The sequence below is a fragment of the Mchenga conophoros genome, linkage group LG1, assembly GCF_057382185.1.
Source record: "Mchenga conophoros isolate Kocher_MC1m ecotype Shallow Benthic linkage group LG1, M_conophoros_male_GT1.1, whole genome shotgun sequence".
Lineage (NCBI taxonomy): Eukaryota > Metazoa > Chordata > Actinopteri > Cichliformes > Cichlidae > Mchenga > Mchenga conophoros.
In genome coordinates, this window is record NC_140526.1 from 8,963,461 (window position 1) to 8,977,335 (window position 13,875).

At 36.6% G+C, this 13,875-nt stretch overlaps 1 protein-coding gene across 2 annotated transcripts in view; it reads left to right on the forward strand.

Annotated features, from left to right (window-relative positions):
* Positions 1-13,875, forward strand: part of chst8 (carbohydrate (N-acetylgalactosamine 4-0) sulfotransferase 8) — a 173,350-nt gene that overhangs the window by 20,784 nt on the left and 138,691 nt on the right. Inside the window, exon 1 of one of the 2 annotated variants that reach the window (XM_085249378.1) lies at positions 1,293-6,826. The exons of the other annotated variant lie outside the window; for it this stretch is intronic. The gene's annotated coding sequence lies outside the window, so the exon portion shown is untranslated. Of the gene's footprint in view, positions 1-1,292; positions 6,827-13,875 lie in introns of those variants that run through there. 2 annotated transcript variants of the gene reach the window in all.

The following is a 13,875-nucleotide window of genomic DNA, read 5'->3' on the forward strand; positions in this document are numbered from 1 at the left end:
TTGCTTTAGTCCACTGCCACTTCAACTACTCTTATCAACAGCTCAGAATTCTAGGATTTCTCATGAAAGAGATTAAAATAAATTATAAAGACAACATTATTGTTTTGAATATGCACTCTCACACCCTAATATTTTGCTTCAAGCTTTTGTCATGTAATTGTAGCCTATGCACTTTGTTGATCAACTTGTGCTTGCTTACCAGCATTATGAAATTAAAAGTCATTCACATTACCTATTACATCACCAATCTTCTAGTTTATTTTGACTTAATTATTAAATCTCTAGACTGGTTAAATGTTTTCCTATGAAGATGTGAAAGAAAGGAAAATCAATGTTTTGGTGTCAGTTCTGTGAGTGCATCTTTAAATTGCAATAGTTAATTGTTAGTGACAAGACAAACAGCAATCAGGCTACATGTCATCAAATATGACATGATATAGACAGGTAAAACTAACGAGCAGTGTTGCAGGCAGAGACATGGTGAATAGAATGCAAAATTTGACAGTGTAGTAGGAACAGATGTCCAAATTAGTTGTGTTGCTTGTGGAAAGTGAAATTCCTATGTGTGTGAATTGTTGTAGCCTTTCTGTTCAACAGATCACTTAAATTTGACTTTGAACCAAAACAAATGAAAGGCAGCTGGGAGTAGACACGGCAGAGTGTATCACTCCTGTCCAGTATGAAGTTTTGCATCCACTAACTGCAGCTCATAACCTTGCTGCGAAGTAATCCAGCTCCACTGGCATCAAAGCAACAACAACAGCAGCTGCTACCACTTTGAAGAGCTCAAGCCCACTTAATGAGTCTGGTCAGGTGAATTCAGTAATAGCAACATAATAGCTATTAGCTTGTTTTATGTCTTAAGTAGTGTCTGTCAGCATGAAAGAATAAAAAGGCAAGTCAGTGTAATAGAAATTTGATAGATTTTCCCTCAGTGGTTTATTCAGCAATCTTTTAACTCCCTCTAGCTACTACAGGTCAATAAAAAAGGCATTGTGTATATTTGACCATTTGAAATATTATAGATTCACATCAAATCCAATTGAGATGTTTTCATTTTTAATGTCATACTTTACTTGTTTTAGGAAATAACTGAAACTACACATGTACAGTAAACTTGCAATATGTTCTGGAACATTTGACTGTCCTGGCTTTTTTTTCTCCAAACAAAGCCACAAAACAAAACTTTAAATTAAAAAAGGATTAAGCATAGACCCCCCCCCCCCCCCCCCCCCCCGGCTTGCACAGACATCAGAATCTTTTCTGAAACTTCTCAAATGAACTACAGCAGGCATTCATGAACACCAGTGCAAGATGTACATAAAATCCAGCTGCCAAAAGGTTATGGGAAACAAAACGTGTGTGATTAGCTGAAATATTGACATGCTACTCCCTTACTGTACTTGAGTTAGAAGCTAAACTTGTCTCTCCTCAAAGAAAATATTTACTTAAGTATTAAAATGTGGAAATTGGCTAGTCATAGTTGCGAGTAGAAGCAGAAGTGAACCATACTTAATAACCTATCTAGTCCTATCTAAATGTGTTATGCAGACAAATTCATAACACAGTTCTTTTAGAGACAAATTAGGTTCTATCCAGTAAAATTAAACACTGGAAACAAACTCCCCTTCTTCAAAAATTTCCAGAGAAAGAATCTTAAAGTGATAGAAATGTGTTTCTGGCAAAACAACTTTGCCTGACAGTCAACAGATTCCTCTTCTTCTCCTTCTTCTTCTGAACCTATGGCTTCTGCTGTTAGTCTGAATTCAATTCTACTAATTGTGAAATCATCAAATCAAATTTTTCACCAGATCTTCTCTTGCTAGCAGTAATGACTATGATTATATGCAACAAAATGGGATCATTTTCAAATTGGTTCACGTTGTTTTATACTGTCTAGCAACCACACATATAGAGAATTCTATATTCATTCATTTACACAACTAAGAATTGTAACATTATGCATGCACATAATTCTTATTTTTCGGCAGATTTACATGCTATATCCAATTTCTGCAGTGAGGAACACTACTGTTTTAATCCAAAGCTTCAATAATTTGACATTCATTATTTTTTCTTTCTTAATTCCAGTCCATTTGCTATACTCCCTGCAATATTGTCACTTGAGCCCCCCGCATGACATGCCAATATAAACCAACTACCCTTAAGTACCAGTGCATTATTAAGCTCTCCAGCACTATGTTGTACCAGCACAAGAAAAGTCATCACTTTGCGACGGCCCTGGTTCTGCATGTATCATCTGCAGGTCTTTTCATATGTCTAGCATAGAAAAAAAAAACAGTTTAAAAAAGAGTCATTAAAAAAATGTAAACCCAGGCTACAAAACAGCTTAAAATAGCTGTGACACACACACATGCATTACCTGTTCCTAGGACTGTGATCTCCGATGTTGTTCCTGGGATCTGCTGGAGCCACTCGCATAGCTTGAGAGTCGCCACACCTAGTGCTCCGATTACCACCGGGGCCACTGTTACCTTCACCCTCCTCATCTTCTCAAGCTCTTCTCTTAGCCCTTGGCATTTTTCAAGCTTCTCGTGTTCCTCCTTCATGATATTGCTGCCATTTACCATTTACCATTCAGAACCACTACATCTATTTCTACGACTGCCTTCTTCTGTTTGTCTACCACTACTACTACTATGATTGGTTAGCCACCACCATTTTGTCCGGCTGTATCTGGAAGTCCCACAGGATCTTAGCTTGGTTATTCTCCAGTACCCTTGGGGGCATCTCCCATTTTGACCTAGGGACTTCCATGCCATATTCGGCACAGATGTTTCTGTACACTATGCCGGCCACTTGGTTATGGCGTTCCATGTATGCCCTGCCTGCAAGCATCTTGGACCCTGCTGTTATGTGCTGGATTGTCTCAGGGGCTTCTTTACACACCCTGCACCTGGGGTCTTGCCTGGTGTGATAGACCCCAGCCTCTAAGGATCCTGTGCTCAGAGCTTGTTCTTGTGCTGCCATGATTAGTGCCTCTGTGCTGTCTTTCAATCCAGCTTTGTTCAGCCACTGGTAGGATTTCTGGATGTCAGCAACCTCCTCTATCTGCTGGTGGTACATACCCTGCACGGGCCTGTCCTTCCATGATGGCTCCTCCTCTTCCCCCTCTTTCTTGGGTTTCTGCTGCCTGAGGAATTCACTGAGCACGCTAGTTGGGGCCATCTTCCTGATGTATTTGTGGATGTTTGTTGCCTCATCCTGGACCATGGTGTTGACACTCACTAGTCCCCAGCCTCCTTCCTTCTGCTTAGCATACAGCCTCAGGGTGTTGGACTCGGGGTGAAACCCTTCATGCATGGCCAGGAGCTTCCTTGTCTTGATGTCAGTGGCTTCTACCTCCTCCTTTGGCCAGCTTATTATTCCAGCAGGGTACCTGATCACGGGCAGGGCATAAGTGTTGATAGCTCGGATCTTGTTCTTACCGTTCAGCTGACTCCTCAGGACTTGCCTGACCCTCTGCAGGTACTTGGTGGTTGCAGCTTTTCTAGCAGTTCATGGTTCCCATTTGCCTGCGGGATCCCCAGGTACTTGTAACTGTCCTCTATGCCTGCAATGTTGCCTTCTTTTAGTTAGATCCCCTCAGTTCTGACTACCTTCCCTCCCTTTGTTTTCATCTGACTGGACTTATATTTTGGTTTGGTTTTATTTTATTATATATATATATATATATAGCACTGGGAAATTTTTCTAAAGACATTTATTCTTTTTTTGTGACAATAATAGAACAGTGAAGAATGAAAGAATAAACACAAGTCAGGAAATGTTGTAAATGGCTGAATAAAACATGACCGATAGGGTATGTACCACACCAGCCAGGTGTCTAAGGTGTAGATTGCCAATTTTTAGGACTAAGGGACTATGGGGAAATTATACAATATCAAATGCAAATCAAAAGGAGAGAGTTTGCCAAATTTAACTGAGGTTTATTAAAGACTATTGTTCTTTCAGTCCATTAGCTACGACATGTATGGGGTAAATGTAGCATCTTGATTGTAAAATCAGCCTGGAACCTTTGTCGCAAGGATTTTTTTTTCTTTTGATCTCTATACTGATTACCATTGTGCAAAAAGTTCATAAAAATAGTCCTGGAAAATGCATTTCGCGTCAGATGCTCAGGTTAGTCACAATGCTTCTCAGTGTGAAGAATTTCTTCTTAAAAGTTTTGTTTTTTTGCCTTACATAACACACAGTCAATATACACTTACAATACAGATAAACAGGTTTATAAAATGCCAACACCAAAGATCATCATGTTTAGAAAAAGACATGTTGCTACCTCTCCCCCACCCCCAAATTAAGCAGCCACTATATTCGTGCTATCTAATAACATTATTTCTAAAAAAAAAAAAAAAAAAAAAAGAAAGTTTATACCAACACAAATGTCCACAAATGCTGTTTTTATTATTTAAATGGAATACAACAAAATAGCACTGCTTTCTGACAATAACAAAATAAGTAAAACAAACCAATAAAATTAAGATAAAATTAAAGGCCAGAAAAAAATAATAATGAAACAATAATAATCTAAAATAAAAGTAATAAAATGATAAACAGCTGATTAAAATTTAATAGAAATGTTTGCAAAATTAAAGGAAGTGCTGTCCAACAGTGTAACCACAAGTCACAACAAAATATGAAACAGCTTAGAAATCAATTTCAAGTTTGTCAGCCTGTTTAACAAAAAAAATCTAATGAATAAATAAATCAGTATCTGAGCAGAGCAGTTAGTTCAAAACTTTTGCATGTAAATTCAATTATTAATACAGTACCAGTTCCATGTACAATACAAGATTGCAGCCGCTGTTTTTGAGTTATTTATTTTCTGTCTCTATTTTCTTTCTCACATGTGTGATGCACATGAGGCATTGATGTGGACATGTATTAAGAGCAGTTCTAGTTCAGCTCTGAAATTAAGTGTCCAATGATATTTTTAGAGGATAAGTCTAAATAAGGGCACGTGCTGAATGATGAGCACTGCAATCCATGTAAGAGGAAGAAAGCCACCAGAGCTACGTGTGAGCAGAATATAAATACATAGTGGTAATGTTCTTTACACTTGTTGCATGTTTGTATTGTATCTCATCAAGTGATCAATGTCTGTGATGCTCTGTTTGAAAATGCTACCTTGGTATTTCAGTCTGAAAAGGGCATCTAGAACAAGAAGGGCACGGTGTCCTGGATCTAAATACCGTGTGCTTTTTATACCATAGTAACACTTGCTTAAGAGTTCTATCTTGTCTGGAGCCAGTGTTACAATTAAAGACTAACATTCATGTAAATGTTAACCAATTAATTCCAATGTTTTGAGTCTTATTTTTAGTTTACATATTTTTCACTAATTCACTAATTAAAATGTGTGACAAGTAGTACTGCACTAAAAAGTCCAGCACAACTGCACCTCCAATTATAAACTCAATAATAAACAAATATACATCAATAAAGAACACGCTGGAGTAACAGAATGATTTTTTAAAATGAATTACAATGCAATATATACCGATGTATACCCGCAGGTCTAATCCCTTCTCCACTACTTCCCTACTGATCTTAGAGCCACAGTTGCTACTCATTTACCATGTTTAGCCTTTAATTGGCACAAGTATGTCTACCTGGATAAAAAGCATCCACTTCAAAGTGTCTGCACAGAGTGAGCAGCTTTCAAAATGTAAAAGACACCATGGGTACCAAGGAAAAGCTCAACCACGTACATCCTGTAGATACAAATTTATCCTTCATGTAGTTTCTTTAGTGAACAATGTTTTCAGCTCTCAGTGAAATTATTCAATAATGCTATAATAACAGGACAATTCAAATGCATGTCCCTGTATTAATTGCTTTCATGTTTATCTGTTATTCTTTGCTGAGCAACAAAAGGGGCCTTGGAAGATGCACCGTTTTATGAAATACATGCAATTGGATTCCTTTATTACAAAATGTAAGAGGCAAAATCCACATCAACCTGGACCAGAACCACAGCTTTTGAACTAGATGGTTTATATCTGACATTTAAATTATTTTTTTCTTTTTAGTATTTGGATTCTTAGTAGTGATGGGAATTCCGGCTCTTTTTAGAGAACCGGCTCTTTCGGCTCCCAACCGGCTCTTCAGGTTGTTTTGTTGCTTTAATTAATTTATTATTAACAACAATATAAAATTATGCACAAAAGAAATTACTAATGTAAAACCATGGTTTTATTTATATATGTTTGTACGTGCTTCAGAGTTTGTACGTGTTTTGGCGTTTGTACGTGCTTTGTCTCTTGGGGCCACCGCAAATATACTTTTATTTATTCACTCCACATAAAATGTAACAAACAAAGTATAAAATACAAAAACCAACAATTTACATTTCAACTTTTAACTATTTAAATTTTCAGCTTTTTCCTTTGAAACAAATTTAAAGTGAAACTACACAAAACACTACAAACCACAACACAATGAAATATAAATTAAAATATGCAAAACAAAAAAGAAGATGCACATTCTCTGTCATATAGGCCTGGGATGATTTTTTTGGGAGAGTATTTTCCTGCTTGGAATTGCAATACATAGGATTCACTGCAAGAAGAAACGTTCTGAATCCTTAATCATCCGCAACTGAAAATAGTTGTGGATGATTACTATACCTTTCTAATGTGATGACGTTGTCTCTTGTTGTCCCTGGCTCTCTTTCTCTCTCTTTCCCTCCCACTCTGTTCCTGTGCCACTGCGAGTGTAACTACCGCCCCTTCCCCCCCCCTGCTCAGCGCAAGCACAAGGCTCACTGCGGAGTGAAGCGGAAAGAAGTGCGAGAGAGAGGGTGAGAGAAAGAAGAAAAAAAAACACGGCTCCCAATAAGGAGCCAGCTCGCGTTGTTCACTTCAAAGAGTCGGCTCTAAGAGCCGTTTCGTTTGCGACCGACCCATCACTAATTCTTAGGGCATCATTTGGACATGTGCTGCAAAATTGCTTTATATCCAGACTTTACTAACTGTACTGCCACAATACCAAAAGTATAAAAGAAGAAATCTGCAGAGACAGATATTTGAAGGCTTCCTTTGCACAAACTGCACTCTCATAATATAATTTTTAGAAAACCCTACCTGTCTGTTAAAGAAGAATCAGGATTTTTTTAAAACTTGCTACAATCTCAGTTAAAATTTGGCCTTTGATCACAACATTAACTAGTTGTGCATATGCACACATGCGGCCAGTGTTTTGTATTAAGGTTGTGCTTTGTTTTATGTTGTTTATTTTAGATACTTAGTTTTACAACATTACAATTAAAAATTGTTAAAAAAAACTATTATTATTTTTATGGTCATTTAAGGGAGTGGTGTTGGTAATTAGCTTTGGTTAGAACTTGGTTGATTTGGTACCTCTCCCTGTCATGGTCCTGGTTTGTTGTTTGTTTTGCTTTTTTTTTCTTTTGTTTGTTAGTGTTAACATTTTTCTCTTGTGTTTTCTTGTTTTTGCATCTCTTTGATTGTTTGTATTAGTCTCTACCAATAGCAGGCTCTTTGCATGGCCAGTGTTTGTGCCTCCATTGTGTTTCCCTCCTTTCATCTGTGTTTAATTGTTTTTTACCTGTGTCAGAATTTCCTTGTGTGTGTATGTAGTGTCATTTGGCCTCCATCTGTCTGTCTTCCTCTTTATGCTACTTTTGCACCTTTTTGAATTCCTATTTTAATTTTTACTTCGTGCTTAATTTAATTGCAGTGTCCTGCATTTCAATTCAGTCACTTAAATTGATTAAATATAATTCCAAACTTTATTTAATAACCGTGTCCTAAAATTCTATAAAGCAGTCACTCCATATCTTTTATTGCAAGTGTATGAAAAAAGAAAAAAATAATTTTCCAATCATAAAAAGAATGAAGACAAGAAGAAGAGAAAAATATACAAAAACAACATTAAGATGCCAATTAAAGATGTAGACATTTTTTGGGTTTTTTTGACCAGTTTGGTAATCATTTTACAGTTGTGTACAACTTCTCTCACCAACCAAGACAACAATTTAACACTTTGACGTAGCTAAAAACAACTTTCTCTAACACAGTAGTACAGTAGCATGTAATCTGCTTCACTGAGATAATGAAAGCAACTGAAAATAGCACATTTCTATCAAAACCCTTTGCAGTCAAAAGAGCGTGAACCATTAATGGCAGCAGATTATTAGAGCTGGAAAAAGGGCTCTTCTCTCAGAATGTTGAGAAAAGTAATTAAAGTAGAAGCAAGTTTTTCCGAGGAGGATTTGGAAGACTCCAAAGAAAAGACATATTTTCAATAATATCAAAACCATAATGGCTTACCTAAGCAGTATCCTGTCCTGTATATGGAAAGATTCTGGATTAGTTTCTCTTAGAATTTCCTGTTTCCAGATTCAATTTTATTTATGATCCTCAGTGTATTTCCAACTAAATGTATTGTAACATTCACAAGAACCAGACGGTTGGGTCTCAGTTTGTCCGTTTATTCGGCACATAAGCAAGCGGGTTGCTAACTCCGGGGAGAGCGCCCTCATACAACTCTTCTCTCCAGCCTGGCACACACACACCCAAAACAACCAGGTCCCCCCTCCCCTTCCTGTACCACAACCAAACATGAATCTTAAAGGAACAACAACAGTGTGCAGAGATCACCAACATGTCACTGTACAATAACACTTAACCATCGTTACAGTATATTTACATGCATCATATTTTATGCAGGGTAAAATATGGACTATTTAATTGTTTATAATCCAATCAGCTTTTAGAACAATATTATTAAGAGATCACACCACTGATTATTACTCATTTTATTTAACTTTTAAGACACTGAGAATCACTGCAAGATCTACACAGACAAGCAGAAATATTCTTATGCGATTACTTTAAATTTCCATGCACCTCTTTGTGAGCAGGTGTGTGTTCGTTGAAATTTGTGCATCTTTCCTCTGAAACAAGTGTAATGTGCCTTGCATTGGCTAAGCTCCTGTTTGCAGTTACCATTGCAGTGATTAAAGTTGACACCTCCAATAGATCACAATCAAATTGAACAGAGCAGCATATTTATTGCATGACTTGCAAATGGCCCTATGCAGGGCATGTGAAGCTTAGTTCAAGTCAATAAGCATCACTGAGACAGAGAAGAACTCTGAAGTCCTTGTGGGCTTGGTGGTTTAAAGATGCATTATGAGTGTTTTTGTCCTCCCACTAGCTATTCATGAGGTCAGTGACTGCTAGCATATTTTAATGTGATTAATGTGGGCTATTGTAACTAAAGCATACAGTATTCATTTTACATTATTTTCAGTATACCTGCCTCCACTAATCCATATGGTTCTATTATAGTTAGAAATGAGTCTCCTTGTATGTCTCCTATGTGGGACACATACAAATGTCTTTTAACTGCTCATGTGCTGATTTGAAACTCTTGGACATCCCACACTGACAGAGTCAGCTGTCAAGAAACACTGAAATCCTATGCCATCCTGTCACAGAAATGAATACATATAAGTAAAAGCAGGCAATGTCAAAAAGATTATGTTACTTTGAAAGATACTTTAAAAAGAGCTGCTGTTCATCCACCTTCTGGCAAAACTCAAGAGTCTAGATTCCAGCAGCGCATACGCACACAGCACATAGTGAAACAGGAATTTACAGGATAGTTCACAGCGTACTTTTCAGCCAAATAAAATGAAGCACATAAAAATACTAGCATGGAACTTAAAAGTTGTATGACTAAAGAAAGGGAGGTGACCTTCTACGAGGAACGAGACTAGTTATAAAAAATGGAGCATGTATATATATTCATCTGTAAGATTAGTACAAGGCAGTGCAAAAAAACTTCACATGACCGAAAAAAATAACTATCATTTCCATCACAGGGAACCACAATTGTTAGTTGCTATTTATGTTATCAGAAATAAAAGACATTGTCAAAAAGAACTATGAATAAACTTGTGAAACTTAATAAAATCTGATATAAACTCTATTTAAAGCATGTTTCAGCTCCTTGTTGTTACATTAATTTAGGAATAGATTGATAACTAGCTGGACTTTTCTGTAACAATTCTGATATGGAAACAGTAATCATTCTTTGTAAGATTTGTATTTTGTTGAAAGTTGTGTTAACATATCAGAAACTGAGTCTTAGGGTTACTAAGACTCAGTAGTAAAAACTGACAGTAGTAAACTGTAGACTTTAAATACTCCCCAGTGGCACAAATCATTGGCACTTTGAACTCCTGATTGTAGTTTTATGGCTTTAAAGATGAAAACATTTTAGAATGTCCCTATTTTTCTATATGACAAATATCCACCGCTTCTAATCAGTGAATTTGGGGTGCCTTGTCATTTGCTGTTGTTGGTAGAGGTTGCTCCACAGTGTTTATCAACTCTAAAGTCAATGCAGCTTTTAGAGAACTCCATGCTTCCATCTGCTGACAAGCTTTATGGAGTTACTGATTTCCTTTTCCAGCAACACTGCCCACAGTGCCAAAACTACTACCAAATGTTTTGCTGACCATGTTATTACTGTGTTTGATTTGCCAGCCAACTTGCCTGAAATGAACCACACAGAGACTCTATGATGTATTATCAACAACAGGTGAGAAACAATTGACCCGACAATGCAGATGAGCTGAGGACCACTATCAAAGCAATCTGTGCTCCAACAACACCTCAGCTGTGCAACAAGCAGATCATCTCCATGCCACACTGCACTGATGCAGTAATTTGTAGTAAGGGATTGCCAACCAAGTACTGAGTGTATAAATAAACACAATTTTCAGATATTGGGATTTCTGTATTGTAATGAATTTGAAACAAATGAGTTTATCTATTTTAATTAAATTACAGCACAAATATTTAATATTTAAAATTTTTTTATTTTTTATTTAATAAACTATGCTATTAATTGCAATATACTGAAATTGTGTGTCTACTTTTGCATTGGCTGGGGTACAGTATCAGATTCCATTTTTGGTTTAGTATCCAGCTGTAATCATTGGATCATCTGTTAAAACTATCCAGGAAGGGTCCATAGAAATTCAGGCCTTATCTTGCAGACTATAAATGAATATGAGGTCACGCACTGCTAGATAATTATAAGTTGTTATTAAACCATTAAGCAATGATAGCATGGGTGAAATTGCAGTCCTCTTTGTTTGTATATTTGTCTCCTTGTGTATACATGTCTTCATTGCAAAATATAATCCTGCAAACACAGACTGCTTTGGGAGCAAGTACAAAGGTGCTATTGAGTATCTTGGCATGTGTTTACGTTTGGCAGGTTTTCTCAAAGCAGTAACTGCACAACCATGCATGGTGCATTCATCAGAACTTTAGAGGTATTTAGTGAGAATCCAGCTGAAGGACAAATACAAAGCAGGGTGCAATCCAACCCATGAGTAAAAGAGAAAAGTAGTAAGAGGACCCAGAGGCCATATGTGCCTATTTCACACGGTCTGCATTTTTTATGTACCTGTAATTCCCCATATGAATTATCAGATTGTCAGGTCATGTGGACTGAAGGTTGTTGAGCGGACTCAAACTAAAAACAGAGAGGCAGATAAGGTTTGCTGCATGTGGCAAATAGTGGCGTGTTTATTCAAAGCTTATGCATCAGATACTATTCAAAAATGGACTTTACAAATATACTTTTTTGAGATACTACACACAATAAAGTTAAAATAATAAATAACGGAAACACAACTTGTTTTTAGTGTATCATTGTTTGGGTATTTTTATATGCAGCTGGGATTTTTAGTTTGTCGTTTGGCTCCAGCTGCATCACAAATGAGCCTTCACTGGCAAAAGGCAAAATATCACAAAAAACATAGTCCAAAGCATTAACGTAAACAGTGCACAAGGAAAGACAGAAAATAGCAATCTGGTAACCAGCATGAGAACCAAGAAACATAGAGACCATAAAAAGACATTTTGACAGACAAGGGAAAGATAAGACTAGGTCTTCATAGAGGACATGTGCAGGACACAAGTGGCAACAATTAACCGCATATGAAAACAATGAGTGTGGGAAAGACAATCACTCAGGAGGGAAAAAATAAAATAAGATCATTGAAAAAAATACAAAAGCAAAGAAATTATTAAAATAAAAAGGGGAGAAACACATACCTCTACACACAATGCACACAGAATACCAAAATAAAATACCAAGATGAAACAATCTAATTCTGTCAGCGCTTCACTTCATTCTGGGATTAACTCCATACGTCCATCATTGCCGCTGCAAATGATTATTGTAATGCTTGTTATTTCAGTGGTTACTCTCTAAACTTGCTTTCCCGTGTAACTTTTACCTTTTAGCAGCTAAGAAAATATAATATTATTTTCATCATTATCATATTATCTCATCATTATATTCTATGAAACAGACTGGTAAAACCAGAGAAAATGTGTGCGTCAGAAACCTCCCAAAGATCTAACAAAGCAGATGTGTATCTAGCAGATCAGAATGATGTTATATGACCTTCCTCCTGGCAATATGCAAAACTACTTTGACAATAAAAAAAAAAGGTGAGGGAGATTAATATATTCAGCACTATTGATTTACATGTGAAGCTAGGTGGGAACATGAAGAGCTAAAGGCAGTAAATCCAAGCAGGTCAAGGTTTAGTGGATGCTTGAAAAAAAAAAACAACAACTGAGGTTTAATGAATTCTTGATTGCATCCATTGGGGGGCTAAAGAATTTAAGCCAAGGTGACTATACAATAAAAGAGAATAAAATAAATGCAGAGGATTTCTGTGGTAACATTTTTTTTCTTCTTCAGGTTTTTCTTTTATGTTGATGATACAAACATGGACACATGTACACCTTTAAATGCAGATTGCAAAACTATTTCATTAGCGAAGCGAATGCATTCCTATTTACAATTAAGGAATTAAGCTGCTGAAATCTGCTGAAATTACTTAATCAATTTAAAAAAAAAATGCTATATTTAATGCAACAGTCTTCATGACCTATGTATGATGGCCAGTAAAACTGGAAAATTGGACATTTTTAAAAAGTGTTTGAGCAACACAGAAATGTTTTTTAGAAGTATTTTTTCTACTCTGATCCTCAGTGTTTCCGACACAATTCAACATTCAAGTTTGTCACTGAGCTGCTTAGACCCCTACAACCTGGATGACTGATAACCTACATAGGAGTTCGGGAGTTTCTCCTTTAACCAGGTGGACCAGTTTTCAGTTGAGGGCATGGCAGGGATTGCAATCGCATGACAGGATATGGAGATTGCAGATTTTAGTAGAACCTGAAGTAACCTTGTTGACATTGATTATGCAGCAATTTGTTTTTGGGGAGTGTTTTATAGAGTAGCAAAAAAATAAAACAAAATTTTAAAAAGCAATAAAAAGAGGAAGAAAAGAAGGGAGCAGGGTTAGTATTCCACTAGGACTTATGTTGAAAATGTGTATTAACATATGGGATGTAAATTATTATGCAATGAGGAATTGTATAAATGAGCATGCTTATTGCTTCTTTGGTACAGTGACTTATCCTGTCTTTCTGGGAGGATGTGTGGTTAATGCGCTTCACCATTTTGCTCCATGCTCCATGTTTTGGTGTGAGTATATAGCATAAGCTTAGATAAATGTGTGCATTCACCCTGACTCCAGCCTTGACAATTACATTGTCACAAGTCAATCTGAAATGAAGGACAGCTCAATGTCATCCACATATATTTAAGTTTGTGTTTTGTAATGGGAAATTTATAATTAGAGCTATTTGTATTTATTAGAGCTTTTCTGTTACATTTTGTAACTTTTTAATATATTTTATTATTTCCTTTAGTTACTGTTCTTACTCACTTGGAAAAACTGTGGCAATCAGCACCAGGTGAGGGAGGCTGTTGGCCCTG